Source organism: Triturus cristatus, chromosome 8 (assembly GCF_964204655.1).
Source record: "Triturus cristatus chromosome 8, aTriCri1.1, whole genome shotgun sequence".
In the NCBI taxonomy this organism is placed as follows: Eukaryota; Metazoa; Chordata; class Amphibia; order Caudata; family Salamandridae; genus Triturus; species Triturus cristatus.
In genome coordinates this window covers 399011850-399037431 of record NC_140591.1, presented here as the reverse complement: position 1 = coordinate 399037431, position 25582 = coordinate 399011850, and the positions used below count along the sequence as shown (strand labels likewise).

The following is a 25582-nucleotide window of genomic DNA, read 5'->3' as shown; positions in this document are numbered from 1 at the left end:
CTGGTCTCCATGGCACCACCAATGCTGCACCATAATGTCCATGCCCCTCAGGACGCTGACTCTTCCACCAGGATGGCGCCCACCACCTAGGCCAGCCTGCACCTGTACACTGTCCCATCTTCATCCCCTGGTAGGCCTCTAACTTCAGCAGGGATGTTCCTCACCACTTGGCTATTTCTTAGGTACTACTCCAGTGATTTGAAGGTCATATTGGGGTTGCTGTACATCCTCTTTATGGCTAGGCTGGAGTTGGACTCTGCCTCCATGTGTTTCTCCATGCCCAGCCACGCAATACCATATTTCATTTTTTATTTGATTTCCAAACAGTAAGACCGGATGTAATAGAGAAGATATAAATACAGGACATGATGCACCACCATAAGCTTAGTAAGTAGAAAAGATCACTATTTAAAATGGGTAATCATTGCTGTTGTATTTAGCAGCCATGCCCAAATAACCCTTTCCTAAGGTTCTGATGTATTCTGGGACAAATAATGCATTTATTACCTTCCTGTTCCAGGATTTATACACTGTCATTGCCCACCACTTAATCCATAGAGCTGCATTACCTACAATTGAAGTGGTAGATAAAATGAGTGAAACGGAGGAGTCAGATGTCCTCAACAAAGTCCAATATGCCTGATGCCGAGAAACATTTGTGGCCTGCTATGGAGCCTGCAACACAGTCTCCGTACAATCCAAACTGTTGGATGTTTTATTGAATTTGTCTTTGGCCCAGCAAGGACTTTTAATAGATGCTATTAAAGGTTATTTGTTGGCCCTTTTTGCCTTTTTTGCGTTTGCCAGATCTCCTGTCCTTGTTTAAATTACCTGATGTAATACAGGTTATTAAGGTTTAAGACACATGTTCTCTCCCAAACCATTAGTAATGGCACTGTGGGATCTTAATTTGCTCATCCTTAATGTTCCTCGTGCACCCATTTTGAGCCAATGCACAGCTGCTCATTGTGACTTCTGGCTCTCAAAACGGTCTTCCTCATTACGATCAGTTGCATGAATGCACTCTAGGCTCTCGATGTGGCTACCTTACTCCACCTTTTTTCCGACTAAATTGATGGTGAGGACCAGGTCTTACAACAACAAAAGAGGGAGAGGGAAGAAATCACTCTTGTTCCCACTGGTAAACTTTGGTAAACAACAAAAGAGTGAATAAGGAGAAAGAACAACAGCGTGGGCAAAAACCAAAAGGATTTGTTAAAACAACCCTCACTCACCAACCTGGTTGGTGACATGCTTCATCATCGGGTTCCCACCAAGGAGGCCGAATGCCTCCCTGGTGTGCTGCGACGCCTGAATTACAGCGGAGCTGGTTTTTGATGGAAAGGTGGGTGTGAATTTTAAAAGGTTAGTGGTTTTAACCAATAACAATTTTAATCGCGGCAAACCAAAAACTATTAAAAACTGGTGAAACGGACTAGAACTGGTTGGTTAGGATAATCAAAGTTCGTCAGATTTAGGTCAGTGAAAAAGGAGTGGTCGACATGTTTCAGCTTATCATGCCAAATTAGCTAAGCATTCTTCAGGACCACATGGAATTCCACGGCGGTATGCGCACGCTAAGGCGCACCCTAACCAGTGGAATGGAAGTGGTAAAACTTACGGTTCTACCGATAAGCCTCCTTGCTATTCCTGGGCTATTAAATTCTGTAAGGAAGGAAAAACACAGACAAAACACACATAAACAAATACATGTGACCTGTTGGTTACTTGTTATCCTTAACGCAATCGAGTGAACAAACAATTTGGTAATCCCGTGCTGTGGAGCGGGAGTGGGTGTGTTTAGCAAATTCGGCCACTACTGCCCTGGGGGCGAGCATTACTCGTCTAAAATTAAACGTATAAAACACAAACGGTGTTGTGGTGAGCTAAGCACACGTGTAGTGCCTGCATCAAGATACAGAATTCTGTAAATAAATCATACTAAGCAGAAATTGTGCTTAAGTAGTGGCTATTAGCCGCTGTGTTGATACTGAAAGCTGACTCGTGAAAGTGTTGTGCATGCTGAATAAGGCGCCCGTAGTTGTTGCCAGGCGCCGTTGCTCCAGTGCATACATAACAAAAGGAAACTAAAATGAATATTAAAACAGTAGCATGAAAAAAAGATGGTCTGCTTACTCGTATGCTATGTACGACTAACATCATGGGTCCGAGAGGGGGGTAGTGAGCTATAGTATCTGAAAATATGACAAGCAGAGGGTTAATATATCTTGCTGAGCAGAAAGGTACAATCCTATGGGCTGGTGGAACCTAAATCGATGAAAGGAAAACCCCAGACTTACTTCCATGCTCGCACACTCCCGCAGTAGACCTGGTTCAGTCCTGCTCGGCCCGGATGTTAATGGGTGCCGAGTAAACACGGAAGTAAGTAGTCCGTGAGGCCGGTCACGTGATACCCGATGGGTGCGTGTGACGTCAGAGACTGGGAAAGAGGGCGTGAACTACTAGCAAGATGTTGAACGGAAAAACTTTAATAGGACCCTAGGGCCGACAAACAGATCTCCGCGGCATTCGTATGCTATTTAGCAAGTAAAAACACGTCTAATTACTTCTGGCACATCGAATAGAAGGACCTCAAATCCAACAGGACGGTGGGGGTTTGGTTGGAAAACCAAATGACAACTCCCAACCGATGCACTCGTTTGCATTGTAACGGACCAAAAAGGCAGTAAAGTAGTCATCATAATTCATAACTATTACTAGGGCAACTGAAAAGGGGGGTAGATATTTAGAGCCCCTGCTGCAGACAGGTCTGTAAGAAAGTTGCGAAAGTGATAAGGATTAATCAAGCTGTGCTAATCAGAGGCTAGAATGGCAGTGCTCACTAAAATCAATTGGATAATCAGTTCATCGCTTCAGTACTGTACTCCAAGGAATATTATCGTTCAATCCTACTTGGTGTGTGGATAAACGATAAATCCAGCGTTGTTCCTTCTCAAAGAGCGACTGTTGAATGTTTTGACCTGGGTTAAGTTTCTCAATGACTGTCCATCTCAAGTCTTTTGTGGTATGGTTCAAAAGTAGGAAATGTTCAGTGAGTTTGGTGCTCACTTTGCGACAGCGGATGGTACTGCGGTGTTCGCAAATACGCTGTTTAATTTTTCTACTTGTCATCTCAGCCCGCAAGGGCAAGTTATTAAATAGACCACATCTGTGGAGTTACAGTTGGTGTGCATTTTTTGTATCCATTGTTTACCTGGTTCGAGCGCTAGGTGCTTAGAGACAGAAGTCAGATGGCAAACGCTGCATGATCCACACGGATAGTGGCCAACCACTGGGGGTAGACCCCACGCACTGAGAACCGACTGGTCCAAACTTTTATCCAGTATTCTTGGGCGGGTGTGTACAAGCGTATCCTTTTTTTTTTTTTTTTTTTTATTTATTTTATTTTGTTCGAGCAAAATTCATACAACATAATATTTCAAACAGTACATAGAAAGAAAAAACAATAACAAATCTAAAATAAGAATTCAAATCAGGATTTAAATAAATATAAAGTCAAGCAGAGGGGATTAACATTTGATTACTTTTAGAAGCCAAAGAAACATAGAGCTTAAGAAGCGGACAGCTAGTTTAGTTCAAAAGAGGTAGATCATTGGACCTATGTTTTAGATACCATTTAGAAATAGGAGCCCAAATCTGAGCCCCAAAACGCCGGATTTTTTTACCTCTAGAGCTATAAATTAGAAGCTCCTGTTTATATGTTGCTAAAAACCTGCTAAGCCACATCTGAAAAGTAGGTGATTCAGAATCTTTCCACCGTGCAGCCAAAATAATACGAAAAATAGCGGTACCCAAGAAAAAGTATCCTTTGTTCTTCCGTGTTATGACCGAGCGATTCATCATGTCCCAATAAATAAAGAGTTATTGAATCTTGAATATGATGACCAAATAGTCGGTTCCAAAAGCCCATGAACGAGGCCTTTAATAAATCTAATTTGGGACAGCTTGCAAACATATGTACTAAATTCGCTTGGGGTTGGGTACATCTCGGACAGCTATCATCAGCCCGTAGACCCCAAGAAAATAACTTTGCGGGCGTAAAATAAAGGTTATAAAGAACTCTATAATATTGGGCTTTAAGATTCGAGGGGATAAAAAGCTCAGATGAAAGGACCAAGCAAAGATCAACATCGACATTTGGATTAGCTAACCTTGTGGCCCAAGCCTGTTCAACCCGTTCTAAATCATCTGGAGTACTTTGGTTCAGCAATTGATAAAAAGTGCCGATCTTAGTAGAATGTTTCCCAATAATAGAAAACAGATTAATGTTGTCCAATTTAATTCTGGGAATACAGTCACGAATGCTTGTAAACACCTGAAGGTATTTCAGAAAGTCAGTAGATGGAATATTAAATTTCTGTTGCAGCCGTCCAAATGACAAAGTAATATCCTGGCCAAAGAAATCATCCACTGTATTAATACCTAAAACTTCCCACCTACGGGTGGTAGAGTCATTAAGACTAATAGGTATAATAGCACTACGCCATAAGGGGGTGTATTTCGAGAATTTTGGAATTGATAAGTATTTAGATACAGATTTCCAAACCTTCCAAGCATCCGTGACTACTCTTAGCTTAATTTTTTTATAATATAGTTGCTCAACCTGCCTTAAAAATAAACCTTGACATTTATTTCCAAGACTTAACTCATAAATAGAAGGGATATAATATTCCATACTAAGCGAGATGGTAGTTTTATAACTAAATAATAGAGCCATTTGTTGAAGAAATGTTGCCCATAAGTATAATTTTAAACTGGGAATACCAAGCCCGCCTCTCCTCTGGGGCAAAGTTAAAAACGATAGGGCTCTTCTGATCTTCCCAAAGCTCCAAATAAACTTAGACATGGAGGAGTCAATAGTCTTAATAAAACTATCTCCAGGTAGAAGCGGGATTGCTCGAAACAGGTAAAGTATTCTTGGGAAAATATTCATTTTTAAATAATTTGCCCTGCCAATTATAGATAGATGTAAATTATCTACTCTCCTAAGGTCAACCTTTATTTTATTAATCAGGGGAGTATAGTTGAGATGATCAATTTCCCTTACATCAGAAGAGAGACATACACCTAAATAGGTGGCTTGCTTCACTCTTAGAGGACTATCAAAAACCGTATTATTTGTACATAGAACCATTGTTTTATCCTTGTTGAGGGAATAACCTGAAAAGAAGCCAAAGGACTGAGTGATTGATTCAATTTCCTGAACGGCGTCACCAGGATTTGTCGTTAAAATGGCCACATCATCGGCATAGGCCAGGACTTTCGTCGATGACACACCGATATCAATAGGCCGGATAACGGGTGAGGAAAGCAATTTAACAATTAATGGGTTGATATAAAGAGAGAATAATATAGGAGAGCAGGGACATCCTTGCCTCGTACCTCTCTGTATATCAACAAACTCCGACTCAACACCGCAGATGGAGACTTTTGCTTTAGGATCAATATATAGAGATTTTATAGCTCTAATGAACTTGTTCCCAAAGTTGTTAAATTCCAGGATATTCCAAAGAAAGCTCCATGATACGCGATCGAATGCCTTCTCGGCGTCGAGAAGGATCATCGACATCTCTCCCCCCGTGCTGCCCATGATGTCAAAAAGGGTGATGGCTCTCCGCGTATGGTCCGTAGTGCCCCTACCTGGAATAAAGCCATGTTGCCATGGGGAGACAAGATGTTCGACGATCCCACTCAACCGATTAGCTAGAATCTTAGCATATAATTTTGAGTCAGAGTTTATCAAAGATATGGGTCTGTAGGAGGATGGATTATGTGGGGGTTTGCCTTTTTTCAGGAAAATGGCTATGTTGGTATGTTTCCATGTCTCAGGTGGAAGTGAATGATACTGAACCCCCAAAAACAAGTCCAGTAAATAAGGTAGAATTTGTTTGCCCAACACCTTATACAGATCAAGTGGAATTTTGTCCGGTCCGGCTGCCTTGCCATTTGCTAGATCATAAAGTGCAATCTCCAGCTCCGACATTGAAATTTCTCTTTCGAGATCTTCTTTAACTAAATCATCAACCACCGGATTGAGATCCTGATCCGATAGCCAATTTTTAAGAAAAGTTTTTAAGGCGTTATCAGAGTGTGAATTATCGCTGTGATACAGTTTTTGATAATATTTTCTAAATGCCTCCACAATCTCGCATGAAGAGGCGTATTCCTGACCCTCATACTCAATCTTCTGAATCTTGTTTTGAGATTGTTTTTGACGTGTTCGGAGGGCTAGATATCTGCCTACATTCTCTCCGGATTCATATAATCTGTTTTTATTGGCTTCATATGTTTCTACCGCTTTCCTAGTTAAGGTACCGTTAATTTCAGCTTTTAATACCAGTATTTTTTGAAGAGTATCAAGAGTTGGAACTCCCTGTTGTATCTGGGTAGCATGATGTGTCTCGAGGTAGGACAATTCTCGCATTAAGCTCAGATTGATATTATCTTCTATCTTTTTGCGTTTAGCAACAAACGCAATAGTCTCCCCCCCTTAATGCAGCTTTAAAACAGTCCCAAACGATCAGTCTCGAGGCACTAAACTGATTGCAATCGAAAAATTCCTGGGCCCAAGATGTGATATGGGCTATATATTGATAATTAACAAGTAGCTTTCTATCAAAGGACCATTGCGTTTTCGGCTTCATACTATTTGGGGAATCAAATATAAGGGTAAGTGCGTTATGATCTGAGATCGTTTTCGGGGATTTAACTATATCTACCAAAAGCGGGAGCTCTAATGATGACATAATATAATCAATCCGGACATACTTGTTGTGTGGATATGAAAAATAAGTAAATCCGTCATCATTTTTCTTCTTTAGCCCCCATATATCCTGTAAATTATGGCTATCCATCAATTGATGCAAGGCCCTATATACCCTAGGTTTACGTCCCTTGTAATTTGTACAATTTTGATCATAAAAATGACTCCCTGTAGCAATGTTTAGATCCCCGCATAAAATAAGGGGTCCAGACCAAGAGGATAATTCCAACTCCAGATCTCTAAAGAGTAGGGGATCGTCCAGATTTGAGCCATAGATTGCACAAATTACAAGACCAGATTTTAATTGAGCTATAGCCCATCTGCCATGATTATCGGCCAGTGTTCGAATAGGATCACCAATTAAGGGCTTTACAAGAATAGCAACCCCGCGTGTTTTAGATGTTTGTGATGTTGCTATAATAACATTGTATCCTGGAATATTAAGGAGTTCTTTATCTGATTCTGAAATGTGCGTCTCTTGTAGACATAAGATATCGACAGGATCCTGCCGCAAGAGTTGAAATAATTGTGCCCTTTTATTCCTGTCATTTAAACCCGCAATATTCCAACTACAGAGTTTTACTCTCCCCATCTATAGAAACAAGAAAATTTTCCGGACCTAAACTCCAAAAAGACAAAAGGCTGTATAAAAAACAAAACATAAATCTTAGTCTGGTCCCCTCTAATTACTAGGATATATTCAGTGTACAAAAAACTGAAAGTTACCTTATTTGCATGAAATTGCTCATTTTTATATTTTTTTCCCTCCCTCGCCCTCCCCCCCCTCCCTCTCCCAACCCCCCCCTCCCCAAACGACGGCCAACAGGGCATTAAGACTCCAAAGGAGTCTAAGGCGATGGAGAGATATGCCCTAACCAGCATATAAAGAATAACCATCAAGAGTGAAAAGCCAGTAAGGCCAAAAGGGTGCAACCGTGGTAAAAAGAGCAAAAAGGTAAAGAGAGAAAAATGAAGAAAAAGAAACAAAAAAAAAAAAAAAGGGTAAAGGAGCTAAGCAACCCGGCCCATTTCCTCACTCAGTACTACTAGTGCTACTAGTATATGTAATATGTATGGTATAAACAAGAGAATTTTAAAGTTTAAAGTTTAAAGGTTCAGGGCAGGCTATCCAAAAACTCCTTGGCTTTAATTTCTGAGGAAAAAAATTTAGCCTGACCATTGTGAATAACTTTAAGCTTAGCAGGGTTGTTAAGATACACCTGCACTTTTTTATCCTGAAAGGGTTTGATCAATTGGCGGAGACGCCATCTCCTCTCAACAGTAGTGTGACAAAAATCAGGCCTCACAAAATAGGAGATAGCGCCTCTGCGACGCCGAGCTTCAGGTCTTGCTTTCTCCGCGATAGCCTGGCGGAGTAAAACATTTCCAAAAAAGACCAGAATTGCACGGGGGTACCCCCCTTGTGGTAAGGTCTTTAAAGTAATTGGGACTCTATGAGCACGTTGAATTTCTAAGTCCCAGTTCCAAGATGCCAGCTCGGGGAGTGTGTCCTTGAACAGCTGGATTATAAATAAGTGTACATCATCGCCCTCAATTTTCTCTGGTACTCCTAGTACACGAAGGTTGTTGCGTCGAAGGCGATTTTCCATTTCCTCCAATTTCCACCTGACGTCTTTCAAATCATCTTCATGAGCCTCCACTTTTTTCTGAATTGTAGTGGTTTCAGTTTCGTTGATAACTATACGATCTTCAATCTCCGTCAGTCTTGTGTTGAAGGTTGTAACTGTTTTAGAAAGTTTCCGGACCACACCTTGAACTTTATGAAGGGCTACTTGCGCCCTGCGACCATCCCTGGAAGTCTGTTCCCGGTGGGAAGCGATAGCCTGGAGTACTGTATCCATAACAGCTGATAATGTAGTGCTTTGCGGCTCAATGGCGGGCAGCTCAGGATGAGACACAGAGGCATGGTCCTGTGAGTTTAGTGGCACCGTAAGGGAATAATCCCGTGCTGACACCGATGCTCCATGAAGGCTCCTTCTCTTCCGTAGCACAGACCGCCTGCTCTCCCTAGACTCTCCATGAGCTGGGTCATAATCGCTTTCAGTTGGTGCAGTATCAGGACCAGTATTAATTTCGGAATCTGAGTCTGAATCTGACTCTTGAGACCATCTAAGCTCTTCCAAACCTTCAGATATAGAATAAAAATCCGACGGATCTTTATCGGTATCAAAAGAGTCAGAGGCATAAGCCTTGGGCGCCTTCCCGCTGGGGACCAGGGCGCGATGTACAAATTTTTTAGGGGCGGTCGATAGATTTGATACAGCACAAGACGTAGGGAGGCCTATGACACCCCCTTGTTGAGAGAAGGGAGACCCAAGCGGTTGTAGAATAGCAGTTGCAACAGTGTCTATGAATGAAGTAGAATCGACAGACACGGGAGGAGCATTAGAAACCACTGCAACTAGTGAAGAGGAACAAGTAACTTTGGCATCCCTACCTTCAAAGTCTTCGACCATTTGCACTTGCACTTCAGAGGATGGTTGAATGCTCCCTTCTCCCCCTTCTCCCCCTTCTCCCTCTGGACTGCCCGGTATACTGCTTACCGATCCAGTACCAGTTAAGCTCACCGTAGTTTTCTCTTGCTCGAGAGTGCCACCTCCAGGCGGCTCATTCCGGATCAGCGAGATCACCTCCGTAGGGGTAGGTACGGGAGCGGGGGAGGGAATCCCAGGCATTTTTTGAAGAAGCTCCATTACCGAGGGGCCGGGTCCCGGAGTAAGCGGTAGTTGCTTTGTTGTTTTACTCGATCTCACAGAAGCTACGTCCGGGCAGCTAGTTTTATCCGAGTCGAGAAGCTCCCCGTGTTTCATTGCCAGCTCGCGATCTCTGAGTGCCTGCTTCGCTGCTCGGGTTTTGGAGGCTGCCGCAGCTGCGGCGTTCTTTGGAGCCATTGAGCTGCCTTGGTCCAAACCTGCCGTGACCAGAACGCTGGAGGTATTTTGTGTGCTTTTTGAAATTTGTACGGTCGCTGTATCGTTCCCCCGGTCAGCGACAGCGGCAGCGGCAGCAGGGGGCTTCAATGCGGGGGCTTCAATGCAGGTACCAATCAGCCGTGAGCGTCCGGCTGCTCGCAACACTACGAAACCGATCAGAGAAGCCAGGAGCCGCAGGTGAGAGTGATTAGAGAATGAGATCACGAGCCTTCCTCCGGGTCCATTAGGCTCGCAAAGCCCACAGCATTAAATCCTTTCGAAATTAATCTCAAAGCCTTAGCATAGTTTAAAGAAATGATAAGTTTGCATATTTCACTTTTCTTCCGATAATGAAAGGCACCCGTTTAGTCCATTATAGTCGGAGCCGATGCCGGTCAGAGAGGATCTCACAGCGGTCTAGGACACCGCCGCCATCTTGCCCCATCGGGTACAAGCGTATCCTTAATGCTTCTTGCTCTTTTGGATGAGAACAAGAGTTTTTCCCAACCAAATTGTTGCTCTTCAGGATATTCCAATGCCTTTTGATGGATTTACTCACTGCGTTAGAAGCTGCGTTATAGGTGGTCACACGTGAGAGGAATGGTATCCTTGTCCCCTCTCACGTTATCTTCCAGGAGGGCATCCCTGTTTTGGTTGAGGACTCTTTTGTTACTTTTCTTAAGGATTTTGTCGGGGTAGCCCCGGTCTTTCAGCTTCACAGTCAATTCCTGTGCTTGTTTCTTGAAGGTGGAAACTTCACTGCAATTGCGTCGAAGTCGTAAGTACTGACCAAAGGGAAGATTCTCTCTCAATGGGCATGGATGGTAACTAGAAAAATGAAGCAGGTTGTTCTTCGCCGTAGGTTTATAATGAGTTCTGGTCTGTAGGTTGTTGCCTACTTTGGTGATGACCACATCCAGAAAAATCATCTCATGCTTATCATGAGCATGCGTGAACTGGAGGTGAGGATCACAGGTGTTTATCCACTCGAAAAATTCCAAAAGGGTTTCTTCAGATCCTTTCCAGATGATCAACACATCGTCAATGTATCTTTTCCAAAGGGATATGCTAGGAGCAAAAGGGTTATGTGGTGATAAGATGTGTTTACATTCAAAATCATACACATACAACCCTGCCACGCTCGGCGCAAATGTGCTGCCCATAGAAGTGCCTGTAGATTGGAGAAACAGGTCACCCTGGTATTAAAAAAAATTACGTTTCAGTGCAAGGGCAGCACAGGCGACCACGAATTCCCGTGGAGTTTTATAGTTCCAAGTATTTGACTCTAGAGTACTTTTGATGACACTGATAGTGTCATCCTGTGGGATGCATGTATAGAGACTTTCTATATCTAGTGTAACTAGAAAGAAAACTCCATCTGGGATGGCAGTCTCTTGTAGGAGTGCCAGTAGACTTTTAGTGTCCTTCAAATAAGTGCTTGTTGCCTGGATTAGCGCTTTTAGGAAAAAGACACAGTAGCGTGAAAGAGGCTCCAACAGTGAACCAATGCCCAACACTATTGGGCGGCCAGGTGGGGGTATCCTGTTCTTGTGTGTTTTTGGTAACGTGTAGAAATAAGGGATAATGCCCTTGCTGGTTGTTAGAAAAGTAGCCTCCTGTTTAGTAATAAGACCCTGCAATTCAGCATTACTGACAAGATCATGAATAGTGGTGCGGAGATCTGGGGAAGGATCCGCCAATAGGGCGGTGTAACTGGGACGGTCGCCCAGCATGCGTCTGCATTCTGTGTCATAGGCGTCGGTGTCTTGAATTACTATTCCGCCCCCCTTGTCAGCTGATTTTATCACAATATTAGTGTTGGATTGTAATGAATGCAGGGCTTGGAATTCGCTTGCCTTCATGTTCTTAAAAAGATTAGGTTCAGCGACTACTTCAATATCGTTGAAGACAGCCTGTTCGAAGGCTATAATCTCTGGTGGAACAGCATGGGGTGGTGGAGTAAAAGTAGATTTTACCTTGAGCCCTGTGTCACTAGTATTGGATTGGGTATTGTCTAATGGCTGTTTTTCAAAGAAACTCTTAAGTTTAAGTTTCCTAAAGAATTCGGAGAGTTCGCAATGGAGTTTGAAACGGTCCAAACGGACCAGGTCTTTACATCAATGGTACCAAAGACCATCAGGTGGATGATTTGCTCTTTGTGGGGTTTTCAGGGGCAAAGAAAGAGTGAAGGTACCACAGAAAAGGACTTTGTCAAGGTGGATGGTTCTCTGCATTGAGATCTTCTAAGCATTAGCCAAGAAGAAGCCCCCAGAAGGACTGAGGGCTCACTACACCAGGGCCAAGGCTGCTACTGCTGTGTTGGTACTGGAAGTGCCTTTTTTTTTTTGCTTCTGCCAAGCCATGACGTGCATCTGTGCACATGCTATGAAGCACTACTGCCTTGACCGTTATGGTCTGACAAGAAGGCCATTTTAAGTGTTCAATCCAGCAGGACTTTTTGGTCTGAGCCCACTCCACAGACCCTCCACCTTTAAGAGGTACTGCTTTGGTATCGATTCTAAAAGTGAAGGCTATGTGGTTAGAAGCATTCATCAGAAGAACCTTTGTAAGTCTCTTTCTAGTGGATACTCTGTGTAACCACAGAAGCCTCACTGCCCTCCCACCTAACAGTTCTGTGAACGTCTCTCTTTTTATAACTAAAAAGGGTTCCAAATTAGAGATCTGAACACTGGTAACTGATTGTTTTGTGCTGCTCGTCTGATGGGGCAAAAAAGAGGAAAGAAACTGACATTACAGCTCAGATGTGGCGCTTTTATGCAGCTCTGTTCTTTCACTTCCATGGGTGGAACAAAGTCAAAGTGGAGCCACATAGGGACACCTAGTGGCACGCAGGAAGGAACACTGCTATAATAATGTTCAGATCCAGTCAGCGCCTGAGGGTTTTTCAAAATGTTAGAAATCTGCAGTTAAATAGAATTTTCTCCAGAAAGATCTTTACCTAAGGGAAGTAACTTGTTTATTTGACACAGATGTTCCCTCCAAACCATTTAAGTTTCCACAGTTGGACTGAAAATTGGTTTTCACATTCCTCATGTGTACGTGTTTTGAGCTTATGCATAGTTGCTTGCTGCATCTCCTAACCTTGTAGACTCTCTACCTATTTGCTTTTATGTCAGCTTATTGCATGAGTGACTCACAGGCAGTTTCAGAGCAACCTCCTTACACCACCTTCTTTACAAACAAATTTGTACTGAAGGCTCAGGTGGCATTCTTACTGAAAGTTATGACTCCCTTTCAGGTAGGGCAGTCAACGACTGCTGGTATTCTTTGCTACATCTTACCCCTTGAAAGAGGAGGAAAGGCTCCATTGATTGGACCTAAAATGGGTTTAAGTTTTTATATTGATCATACCATGAACAATGGTCCCAAGTTACTGATCAGCACACTGTTGCCCACAATTGTTCAAGCTCTGCGTCTGAGTGTGTGGAAAGGGAAAAGAAAAGAAATCTGGCGTCTGTTTGCAGGGGTGGCGCTTATGCTTCACCGCTCCTTCACTTCTGGGCAGTATGGAGTCAGCGTGGAGCTGCACAGTGCCATCTGTATGTGTGTGGGAACTCTACTACATAATTCTCCGGATTCAGTCTGGTGCTTGATGGATATTCTGAAGTGGGACTCTGCAGTTAGAAAGTGTATTCCCCCGTAAAGAGCATTACAGAAGGTAAGTACCATGTTCATTTAGCCACAAAGCTAACATTGTAGGATATAAGTGTGAACTCAGTCCTGTGTCAGTTCAAAGTATGCCCTTGTGCATTGACGTTTGCTGCTGCACTTTTGTGTGTTTTTAAAACTTTATTTATGGTTTTAACAATAAAACGTGCACATTATACATATCGAGTGTTCAACTGAAATACAAGTGCAGCGAAGGTTGAAGCAATATTATCAATGCAATTATATCGTAGAATAAACATTGTGAATATGTGGTGTGGTTCGTATCATCTGCAAAAGGTGAGTTCCCTAAATTTACCCTCCCTTTTGCACTTGAGGCAGGGTCACCTTCTCTCCCTTATGGTCCCCATTGCTGTTTTTTCTCCCTGTTGGTCCTCCATTGTATTACAGTCCTCCAACCTGCACAAAACCTTCCAAACCATATTCCCTTGGAATAATAAATATTAAAAAAGGAAATGGGAACAATAAGGGTTTTGTGATCTCCCAACATCTTAGGTTATGTAAGAGTAAGTTATGACCTATCAGTGTCAGTAGCTATTGTGACTCCTCAGTGCCCTACACAAGGGGGCCTCGGCTCCACCTCACAATCCAAACATGTATTTTGCAGGACCAGATTATCTGAAGCAGTCTCTTACAGGGCTACAGGTGATCATTGTTCATATTCAATGTGAGTCAACTCTGTGTATTTGTCCCATCTTTATTGTCTAAGTCTGTTGGGGTCAATAGTCCTCCAGTAATACCTTTTTTGTAGTCACTTGATCACCTTCCTGGATTCTATCATGTTTACTTCCTTGTTTGCCATGTTGTTTGATCATTCCTAGGCCGCTTTTTGCCATTTGGGAATCCTAGCTGGAATGCCTGAGGCAGGACAACTCCCTCTGAGCACTCTTTACTACAGCCAGCTTGTCCTCTTGCTCTCAGCTGACCCCAACACTACGAAATCAAACTTCCACAACTGAATGAAAAACATCTCAGCCTGGATGAAGGACAACTGCCTGCAGCTCACTCTGACAAAACCGAAGTGCTGATTTTCGGCAGCCACGCCTACCTCTAGAACGACAAATGGTGGCCAACAGAATTCAGACCCACCACCATACCAAAAGACCATGCCCGCAACCTTGGCATCATCCTGGACAGCAAACTCTTGATGAAGCAAACCGGTCAATGCCGTCTTCTCAGCCTGCTCCCACCCGCTCCGCAGAATCTTCAAGTGACTTCCCATCAGCGCCAGAAAAAAAGTGACGCAGGCCCTCTTCACCAGCCGCCTGGACTACGGCAACGTGCTCAAAACAGGCACCTCCAACGACTCATTTGAAGACACCACATGATATAGAACGCAGCAGCCAGACTGATCCTCAATCTGCCCAAAGAACCCACATCACCCAGCACTTGAGAGACCTCCACTGGCTCCCCATCCAGAAAGGATGCCATTTCAAACTACTGACCCACACCCACAAAGCCCTCCATGACCAAGGACCCGCATACATGAACTACCGCCTGAACTCCACCAACCATCCAGAAACCTCCGCACACTTCGCCCTCGCACAGACACCGCACATCCACTGCTGCTGCACAGGAGGACACTCCTTCTCCCTCCTCACTGCCAAGTCCTGGAATGGCCTCCCACTCCACATTCGAACATCGCTGACGGACTTCAGGAAGAAGATCAAGACTTGGCTCTTGATTGAAAGCCATAGCCCAGCGCCTGGATACCCTCACGGGTGATAATCAGTGCTATACGACTGATTGATAGGGATTGAATGGTCCTGAAAGAGGCTTTTTTACACTTTTGGACTCCTCAAATAGGCGGAAACATGTTGATCAAGGGATGTAGATGCCAATTATAGTTGTGTATCTTGCCAGTCTGATTTTCTTTTTAACTTTACGGTGGGCTGTCCCAATAGAGCACTAATAATTGACATCCAGGTAATTTTGTCCTTTCCCCGCCTGAAAAAACATCTTAATCGTTCACGTGCATTAAAGCCTGTCCAGGTCAAATATCTCCAAGAACAGACCCAATGATGAAGTATGTCACCAGAGTGAGTAAAGGTCTCGCATCCTTTAAGTAGGCATACCCTACTGGGTTAGAGGTGACAACTTACTTTGCTACATATATTCGCAACTTTTACCATCAAGATATTACTGGGTCATCTGTGATATCTTAAGTTTTTCTGGTTATACATGTGAGGATGTAAAGTGGGCCAAATTCATTTCTATCCCCTTTAGTGTGTACCAGTCTACACACTCCTTCAACCACTCACACCGTCAATGCCTAATTAAGGGTTCTCTGTGTGTTTAACTGGCATCATTCACGTGTCCATGGAATATTGACCACATTCTTTCTCCAGTGGGGCAAAAGGCGCTGAGGCACTTTAAGCCTGATTTTGAGGGTGTTTATGGTACTTAAACAGTATGAGTGACATTTGTTTTTGTCATATTGTACGTATTCTGCAGAGATATCCGGTAAATTCAGTCCTACTGAAAATGGGTGAAAATTGCCTGGAATTGAGATAATGTGTTATCATGTGATATGATAATGTATGATCCCAAAAATGACACAGGAGAGCTTTCCACAGTGGTAGCCTGACACATAATAACAGACCAAACTAATGTTTGAGTTTAGAAGTAATTTCCATGCTTGACATAAGGAGTCTATTACGAGGGTGAGTCTCAGGCTGATGTTATTACATAAAATGTGTATTTTTTGATTTCATAAATAAAAGAGAAAAATTAAAATAGGGAGAGATTTGGATTGAGCTGCTTTTTTCTCATTTGCTTTTAAGCATGAAATGACATAGATGTAGAAAATTGAGTGATTACCAAAGTCCCAAGACAGGAGGCCACTGTTGAAAGCTGGAGCAAATGCGTTTGTTGTAATGAGGGTTACATTAAGATGAATGTATAGTAGAAAAATGTGTACATTTTCTGAAATTAGACTAGAACGGGCATGGAGAATCTGCAAGCAAGGCAATATACTCGATTGTAAAATGCTTGGGGTGCTTAGCTGAGGGTGGTAGGTTTAGGGTAAGGGCTAGCTAGAACTAAATATAACTGGGCAAAAGCTCGTGCAATTATTGTGGACAAAAAACAGAAGTGATCAAGGTAAGGGTCCGTAAGCAATTAAATGTATGCATGCATGCATACAGACAGGTCGCAGAATCAGGTAGGCATTTACAGTGTTTAAGGCATTACCGGCTGTTCACTCCAAGGGATCTCATACGCACAATGCAGGCACAAGGGATTGGTTTTCTAGCAGGAGATGCAATTTACCACACAACAGCACAGTAAATTGCCTTTGATTTGGAAAGGGAAGGCAGAAAATACATGCAGGAGAGTGGCCAATCGTGTCATTATTGTGGATTTCCTTGCATCTAAAGAAGACTGACTGATCCACATAGTAGGTACATGTTTGGTGAAAGGATGTCTGATCTGTATAAAAATGTGCTGTGTTGACAAATATGCAGAAAGTATGTTTTTCTGAGCTGGGAAACTAGTATGGCAAATAAGAAATCACACATTCTACAAATCTTCTTCCAGGAATTAAACTAAGACCGTTCCACTTTGAATCCTATTGAGTTAATTACAGAACTGGAAGAGTAAGTGTCTTTGAAAGGGGCATTCAAAAATGATGTTACAATTAGTCTTTAAAATCTAAAGACGTAGTCAAAGGTATTTATTTAATTACTTACTTATGCATATTTATATAGCACGGACATTACCCAACGGTGCTAGAGCGCTTTTCAAGAGGAATATTTTGTTACATGGAAGTTACAGATGGTTTAAGATGAACAAATAGTACTTTAACTAATTATAAAGGTGGAGAATATAGCATGGTAGATTATTACATAACACACAATATACAAGAGGTATATACAGAAATACAAAGATTGAGGTAGTGTAGATATCTGTGCCAAGAGTTGATTGCAGTGTCTTAAGTAAAATATCTTTGGAGGAGAAGGGATTTCCGGTCCAGTTTGAAATTCGCCAGTGAGGTGGTTGTGCATAGATTTAAAGTTAATGAGTTGGAAATTATGGATGCGCAATGCGATACAAGCGAAGGATTGCTTTGGCGTTACACGATTGTCTGGAGCTGCCAGCTAGATTGGGGGTTAGTCCGCCAGGGAACAGGAGTGGATGTGTCCAGAGCTTTATGGGTGATGCAGACAGTATTGTTAATAGAATGATCGTCGGAGGACGTACGAGGGGAGACCGGAGACAGTGTCTCTTTGGAGTAAGTGTGACGACAAGAGCACCCTCCCTCGCAGTCCCGGGTTCAGAATAGTACTTGTAGACTCTTAATTGTATATCCTCTTGGAAATCCCAAGATAGAGTGACGCTGGGGCAACACCCCAATTACGAAGTAAAAAAGGTAAAGAATACCCAATTAGCGGTACATACCATTGAATAGGGACCAACACCCTGATGAATGCCAGAGTGATCCGGTTGGGCACATAAAAAGCTGGCAGAAACATGTTGGTTTTTGCAGTGGGGATTGAAGGGTCGTTACCTTCCCTGAATACCCCATTTTGTTGGTTTTAATCCTGCCAGAGGTTGACAATAATAAAATTTGTGGGTTAACCTCGAGACAGTTTTATATCTATATCTGCACCTCTCTTGGTCCCTTCTTCCAGGAGAAGATTTGTTTTCCTTTTTGGATTTGAGTTACACCTTTGTGTTTCATTATGTCTGTCCTCTTTATTATACTCTACCCTCACCACTTCTCTTCATCTTATATATAAAAAAACTGCGCTCCATCCAAGGTGTTGGTCTGCACCTGGATGTATGATGCGGCCTAATGATGAAGCATGACACTACCAAGTGTGTGAGGGCAGTATTAAGACATCTGTTGATTTTCCCACGTTTAGCGTCCAGTACAGTTATTTGTGTTATTTATTGTTTCTCTGTCGTGTGAGACCAAGTATTGTAAATAGGCCTGGCTTCAATTGACAACCATTGGAGAGTGTTCAGCATAGGTGTAATAGGAGTCCTTATTACTGATGACGGAAGACTAGGTACTGAGAATTAGTTGATGTTTTTTTTCTTTTTCAGATATTTTCTATGATCACTGCATGAAATTTTTAAAGCAAAATATTGTTGCAGTCTGTTACAAAACATATTTTATTGTACTATTTGGCAAGCTAACCATACATATCCTATTACATTTTAACAGATTGCACTTGAAAATACGGCGACTACATCCACCGGAACCACGATAAGAAGCCCAAAGATGTCCTTCGTCACCCATTTTATTTTAATCATTATCTACTCCTCTTCTTTATTGCAAGACTTGACAGTAAAGAGTGTGCAGGATGTTTATCCACATGTTTAGGCTATGTGCTGCTGTAGATGTGAACAGTGCTGTTGGAAATGCCATTATTATGAAGTGCCAAACTCACTACGTCATGTAATCTTATAGTATAATTTAGTATCAGGTTCATGTTTTGTATGCAAACATTTTTTAAGCTTAAGCTTTGTGTCCTAGACATTTTATGAACTTTTTTGAAGCTGTGACATTATTATATCAATACAAAGTTTGGCTTCAAATAAAGTACTTGTATTCATAGAACTGATAGATTGAAGCAGTAATGGCCATGTGATGGTTCTAGTTATAACTAGTGATAACGTTTCTTTGAGTTTTAAAGTCGCAATAGTGGTCCATTTCATTGGACATTTTGTGAACGGCTCAAAATAGCTACTGGACTGTAAAATATATTGTGACGTCAATTGATATGATGTTGTTTTCTTTTCTTTCTTTTATTGTTAAAAATGTTGTGGGAGAGGGGAAGCCTATCAGTCTCCACATATTTTTGGAACCATAATTAATCTTTTTAGTTGAATTGCATTTCTTTTATAGAGGTTTCTACAATCCTATTTTTTCATGATTGAAGCCTATTCAGTTTGACTTCTTACACAATTGCAGATAATCTGCAGGCGCTTAATGTGTTTGCGTGTATTTGTAACATATTTAATACAAATTGTATAAATATTTCTTACTGGTACAGAATGCTCCCAATAAGGAGTTGATCAGCAAGGTTTTCCTAGCCAGCGTTTTAAAAATTAAATGCCTTTTATTGGCAAGTAAATGTCAGTTATTTTGGTATAGCAGTGATGTACAGCTATAAAATGTTTTTACGGTTTGACATTTTAAAAACTGTTTCTCATATTGTCCTTTTGTAACATTACGTCAGCTGAGTTCGATAATAACTATGAATACCACAAAGTGTTAAGTTTTAATAGATGTTTGTATGATGCTCCATGTTTTGTATTTATTTCCTGGAGGTTGCAGTGTTTGAGCCGTTATGCAGTACACTCTTCCTATTCTGTTACTCTTTACGAACATTGTTTTTAAAAAATAATTCCGCTTCTTAAATTGAACCCTTTATTATACTTGATTAATCAAGGTTTTTCCAAATATTAATATCCAAATCCATATCACATGACTTAACCCTAAAATAAAGCTGCAGGTTTTAAGTAAAACATTGCATCAGAAAAGCAGCACTGATTTGAGAAACATGGCCAATACACATATTTTCCAATGAAGTTAAGTTATTTACTCTTAGTTTGCCAAGTTCACTTTAATCAGGCATGTTGAGATTTTCACAATAAATTATTTGATTCTTGAGAAGCACTTAATACTTGGAAACTCTGCAGGCAGTTGTTGACGCTACTGTATAAATGCAATTAGACACATGTAGGGAAATTGTACCACCAATTTCTAGAAGCTGTGCTATTGATTTTGTACAAGGCTTGGTACAGCCTTGTGATGAGAGTTTCAGACTTCTCCATTACAGTATTTGATGTACAGCTAAATAATATATAAAGCATCCTTGTATGTTATCCTTTCATCACAATCTGCATTTGCTCCAAAAACAGTAAAGCTCTGCGTTTTCAGTAACTGCTTACTTGTGGTACAAATTTGTATGTTTTATTCAGACATTTATTGTTCTAGAAATATATGTTTGAAATCAAGTACTAATAATATAATGACAATTTTTTTAATAAAAAGTTTTCTTGTTCTTTATATATGTACCTCAAAATCCCCCAGCATAAAATGATTGGGTGCTGGCTTAGTTCCAATTTGAAATAAGAGCTGTTACTACTGTAAATAAATGTATTAAATGTATACAATCAGAGCAGAATTCCTCTTCTAGTTAAAACATGCCGAATTTTCACAGTGCTTAATTTACGTTAGTTACATTCTTCTTTACAATAACCTTGTCTCTAATTTGCAGATGCCCGAGATCAACATTTGTTTCTCGTGAAATTATTTTAAGTGTTACGTTGCAACACCTAAAACTAGAGTGCAAACACTTGGGTGGGTCCTATTAAATCTTCAGGAATTAAGCCCAAACATGTTTTCATTAAACTTTCCACTTAACTTCTATTCATCTCAAGACATTCCATTTGCATACAGTAACATTCAAAAGAGAAATTTTTCATTACCAATAGATGCTTAGATACTCTAGATAATGTGTATAAGTGCTTTAAAAATCAGATCATATTAATTTGCAAAATCAACACTATTTGTTGCCAGTACTGCAAAGTAGATTTGTTTTTAGTAGAAATTAATGTAAATTATTTTGTTGTAATGTACTGTACAGGTATCCTTAACCTAAACATGGTTGATGTATTTCATGGATTTGTAAAGTATACTGTATTATTGAGATATTCAAGATATTTTAAATAGAATGATGTATTGTTTCACAAATGTTTATTTACATAATATATGCATTATTGGAAAATCTCTAATTTGGTAAACTGACAGTTCTTTGAAATCACCTCTGTTCAAAAGCGAGTTGTACTGCTTCTTGATTTAATAGTTAACATTAAATCCCTTTGTGGAAGGAAAACAAACAAATGGACCAATTCAAAATTGATATAAAATTTGCACTTGTTAAATCACTGGAATGATATCAGTACTTTTCTACTTTTAAAGATGTGTTTCACAATACAGTTGTGAGATTTTCTAATTTATAACTGATTTATATACATGTTCTTGTGTTTTGTGATTTTCACACGTAAGGTGTAAATGGCTTATACAAGCCAAGGTAGGTTTACTTGCATTAAACCTGGCCTCCTTTAAAAAATATATTTTAGTTCTCTTATTACCAAAATGTCTTCATGTATATATTGCTGCTTGTATTTTTTGTGCAGAGAAAGGTTTTCATATCTCATTATCTCAGATCCTTTACCACGCAGAATAAATATAATGGGAAATTTATAGACCCATTGTGACATTGTATATACAGACACAAGAACACTCTTTCCTCTTATTATAAAAAGCTATACACGTACATTAACTGAGAAGTGTCTTTTTTTTGCAGAATCAGGACATTTATCATTTGTGTTAAAATCCAAACGTGGACAGTGAAACCACAAAACGTTTGTTGTTCTGGAAGATAACAGAAAGCAATGAAGCAAAAGAGGGAGGAAGCAATATATGTTGTTGCATGTTAAGCTTGTTGGGGGCTGGTTTTGGAGTTTCTCCCCAAAGATGTTTAGTGTAGCTGAAGAACTAACAATTTTATTTCTAACTCTGCACCTCTACAATTAGGCCTTCTCTATAAATAGATGTTCTGGACTTTTCTGCCTTCCAATGGCAAGGCCAGATACATTTTAGTGAAATAAATACACTAGAGCTGTGCTGTCAATCATGGGTCCGCTGCCTCTTCTTAATTTCCTTGCCCACTGCTGACTGTTCCAAACTATACCAAAGAGTTTTCCACCGGTGAAGTATGTTTAAAAAAAAAAGGGGGGGAGGGGGCGTGGGGCCTGTTTATGCAACACTTTTTTGACTGATGTGTAGAATTCTCATACGGTCTTTTAGAGTTTAATACTAGGACACACTGTTTACTGTTACACCCTCTTCATGGTAATGGATACCTTGTTATAAAGATGTCCTGTCTGATATTGCCGCATGCGTTTGTATCTTTGCTCATGCAGTGAAAACAAAATTAGCTTGGGCCTTACTTTAATGGTAATCCAAGTTCATCCATTTGTTAAATAACAAACCAACACAAAAAAACTGTTTCGTAATTACATGATGTTATTTAATAATCACAGAATCCATCAACAAAGTTAATAAAAAGTGAATAGCAATGAAAGGCTCAGTGTGTTTGTGCAGGAATACAAATGAAACCGTGATGGCCTTAGGTACAATTATACACAAATGATGAGCCAGTTATACACAGATTAGATGAAAATACTAATGTATTTTAACCCAAACTAAACAATGTTTCAATGACTTATTTACCCACTTGGCTTGTCAACATTTTGACCTTAATGGAGACATTTTTGTGTCATCTTGAGGTCTAGCATATTATGACTGCAAGTATAGGTATGGGATTAGGTCAGTGAAGTCCTGTCTGAACGGTTCTAGATAGTGTAGGGAAGAATTCTGACTTTTTATTTATTTGTTACTGCCTATCTTACCCAGGTTGCCTCTAAGTCTGGCATAGAACTCTTCTCCGCTCCCGGAGTTTGCAGAGTTTTCCGCACTCCGCGTTATGTGGAGCTCGCAGAGTTCCTAAAAACGCCTCAACGTCAAGTTGGTGAGTGCGAGCGAGGGAGAAGCCACCACCCAGCGAGATTTTTCCTCATTCGCGATCGTCAATGTCAAGTTGGCGAGCGTGAAAAATCAGCCTCCCGGCGAGATTTCTCAAAGCAGGCACTCAGATTTTTCATTGCGAGTGGTCGCGTATGCTTGCGACCGTTCGTGTTGAGAAACCGTCCGTTCGCGTTGAGAAAGCTGCTGCTCGAGTAAAAATCAACTCGAGCGGCAGGAAGGAAGCAGCGCCCACTTGCACTGTGCATGGTGCAGTTCACGATGATTGCACAGTGCGGACAATCACCTGGTGCTAAAAATCACAGCGAGCGTCATTTATCGAACGCACTCCGCCGCTTGCGGAGCTCCGCCTAGCACGGCAGAGTTTTGTTTGCACTTTGCGGGGTTGCGCTATGCAGAACTCTGCGAACTCCACCCAGGCCTAGTTGCCTCTTGATATGGGTAGTCATTCATTGAGTTTTGTGCCCTCACCATTGTGGCACCACAGAAAGCCATTTTCCGGATTTTGGTTTCTTTCCCTCCCAACAAACTTGTGATGGATTGGGATAGACTCAACATGTACTGTTTTGTCTAGCTAATTAAGACTTTATTTTTACCCACCGCTTGTCTCCAACAAATGCCCAACTTTGATATGTTGCTCTAGGTTTGTACCAATTTACCTCTTTAAAGGGGCGATCCGGTAAATGTCACAATATGCTCAAAAGCACAAACTGGCCTAAGCTGATACCATTGAACAAAGAAACCATCTGGGATATCTACTGTTGGTGATTGTTAACCTCTTCAGTGCCCATGACGAGATAGTCTCGTCATGGAGCACGGTTGCGCTGTGCCCATGACGAGACTATCTCGTCATGAACCCCGCCCGCTAATGTAACGCCCGGCACAGGGCGGGGAAAGGGCGGGGCACTGAAGGGGTTAACAATGCAGGTTTTGGTAAAGAGAACAGTGAAAACGAACATTTATCAGTAGCTGTAATGAAGCTATTTAAGCTCTGTCTTCAGAATATTGCAAGACGAACCAAGAACATCCTGCCTATTAAATAGTTATTTCTCTACTTAAGACGACATTTATTACTCCCTGTTAGAAATGGGGATCTCTAGTTGGCAGTTTGTTACCCTGTCATATAGGGACCCGTCTTCCTAATCCTTATAATGGGATACACTTCTAAAATAACCCCTGCTCACCCCCTTGGTAGCTTGGCACGAGCAGTCAGGCTTATCTCCGATGCAGTGTGTAAAGCATTTGCACATAACATACAGTAATACAGTGAAAACACTACAAAAGGATACCATACCAGCTTTAGAAAAATATCCAAGATTTTATATGTGCAAAACAAGAACAAAAATGATAAAAATCCACCATACAGTGTTAGGAATATCAATAAGCCAAAATCGACCTAAACTACAGTTCCTTGAAGTTGATAGCTATGTCCAGCGCTATCACGGTGTCATGAACAACAAAACCGAACAGTTCTAGCTACGATGTCGGGAAGACCCGCAATACAGTACCTTTGGAAATAGAGGGTATCCGGGGGGTCGCGGTAAGCTCCGAAGAGCCGGTGTCAGCAGGCGTCCGTTCCAGGGGTCGGTGCAGGCGTTGTCAGACCCCTGAAGTCACAAGCATTGCAGATCGAACTCCTGCGGTTGAAGCGGCGGGCATTGGGAATGCAATGTGAAGTGCAGCTGTGCTGCGTGTGGTGCCTTCAGGTCGTGGTGCAGGCAGCTCAGTGAGACCAGGGCTGCGGTGCAAAGTAAAATGAAAATGAAATACCAGTATTTGTAAAGCGCACAGCTACCTCCGAAGTGGTGTCCCGGCGCTGGGGGCCCTCGGGAAGATTAAGCGAGCTATTGCCCAGAGTCACATGGTGCTGGGCTAACATGCCGCCGGCGCCGGGGATCGTACCGTGAACCCTGTAGTCCGGAGTCAGGCACCCTGGCTGCTGCGCCACACCTCTTCCACTGTGGTGCGGTGCTAGTCGCAGTGCTGGCAGTTCACGGTGCGAGGAGCAGCGGAGTCGTTTCTGAAGCACTGTCGTTGGCTGACAAACCGGAGTCGATGGAGTCTGTAGACCAAGGCTGCGGTTTGGGATTGGTTTGTGCGTCAGATAACTTACAGCGTCGATGTCGGTATGGAGCAGCGTCACCTGGGATACCAGGGTGACGGAATGAAGCGAGGCTGTGCAAAGTGCAGTGCTCACAGGTCATGGTGCAAGCAGCAGCATCGGTGAGACCAGGGTTGCAGTGTGAAGTGTGGCGGTGCCTTCGGGACACAGAGCAGGCAGCGGCGTCTTTGACGGCGTTGGGTTACTTTTTCTTCTGTTGCAGCACAAAACACACAGTTCCCAGTGCTGGTAGCAGAAGAACTTGAAGCCTTTGCTGTTCCTGAGACTTCTTGAACAGGAGGCAAGCTCTACCTACAAGCCCTTGGAGAAACTCAAACAAAGAAGTTTGAGAGAGTTCAGTCCAGTCCTTTCTCTGCCCAAGACAGAAGCCGCCACTGCAGGCCAACACAGCAAAGCACACAACAAAGTGGTAGTTCCTCCTCACAGTTTCTCCAGCTCTTCTTTTTGGCGGGTTCCTTGATCCAAAAGAGTTATAAAGTCCTGGGATCAGG

At 41.9% G+C, this 25582-nt stretch overlaps 1 protein-coding gene across 1 annotated transcript in view; it reads left to right on the top strand.

Annotated features, from left to right (window-relative positions):
- The window catches only part of FOXO1 (forkhead box O1), an 86970-nt gene extending 65272 nt beyond the window's left edge, over positions 1-21698 (top strand). The window contains exon 3 of the mRNA XM_085621769.1: positions 18575-21698. The gene's annotated coding sequence lies outside the window, so the exon portion shown is untranslated. The remainder of the gene's footprint in view (positions 1-18574) is intronic.
- The last annotated feature ends 3884 nt before the right edge of the window (positions 21699-25582 follow it).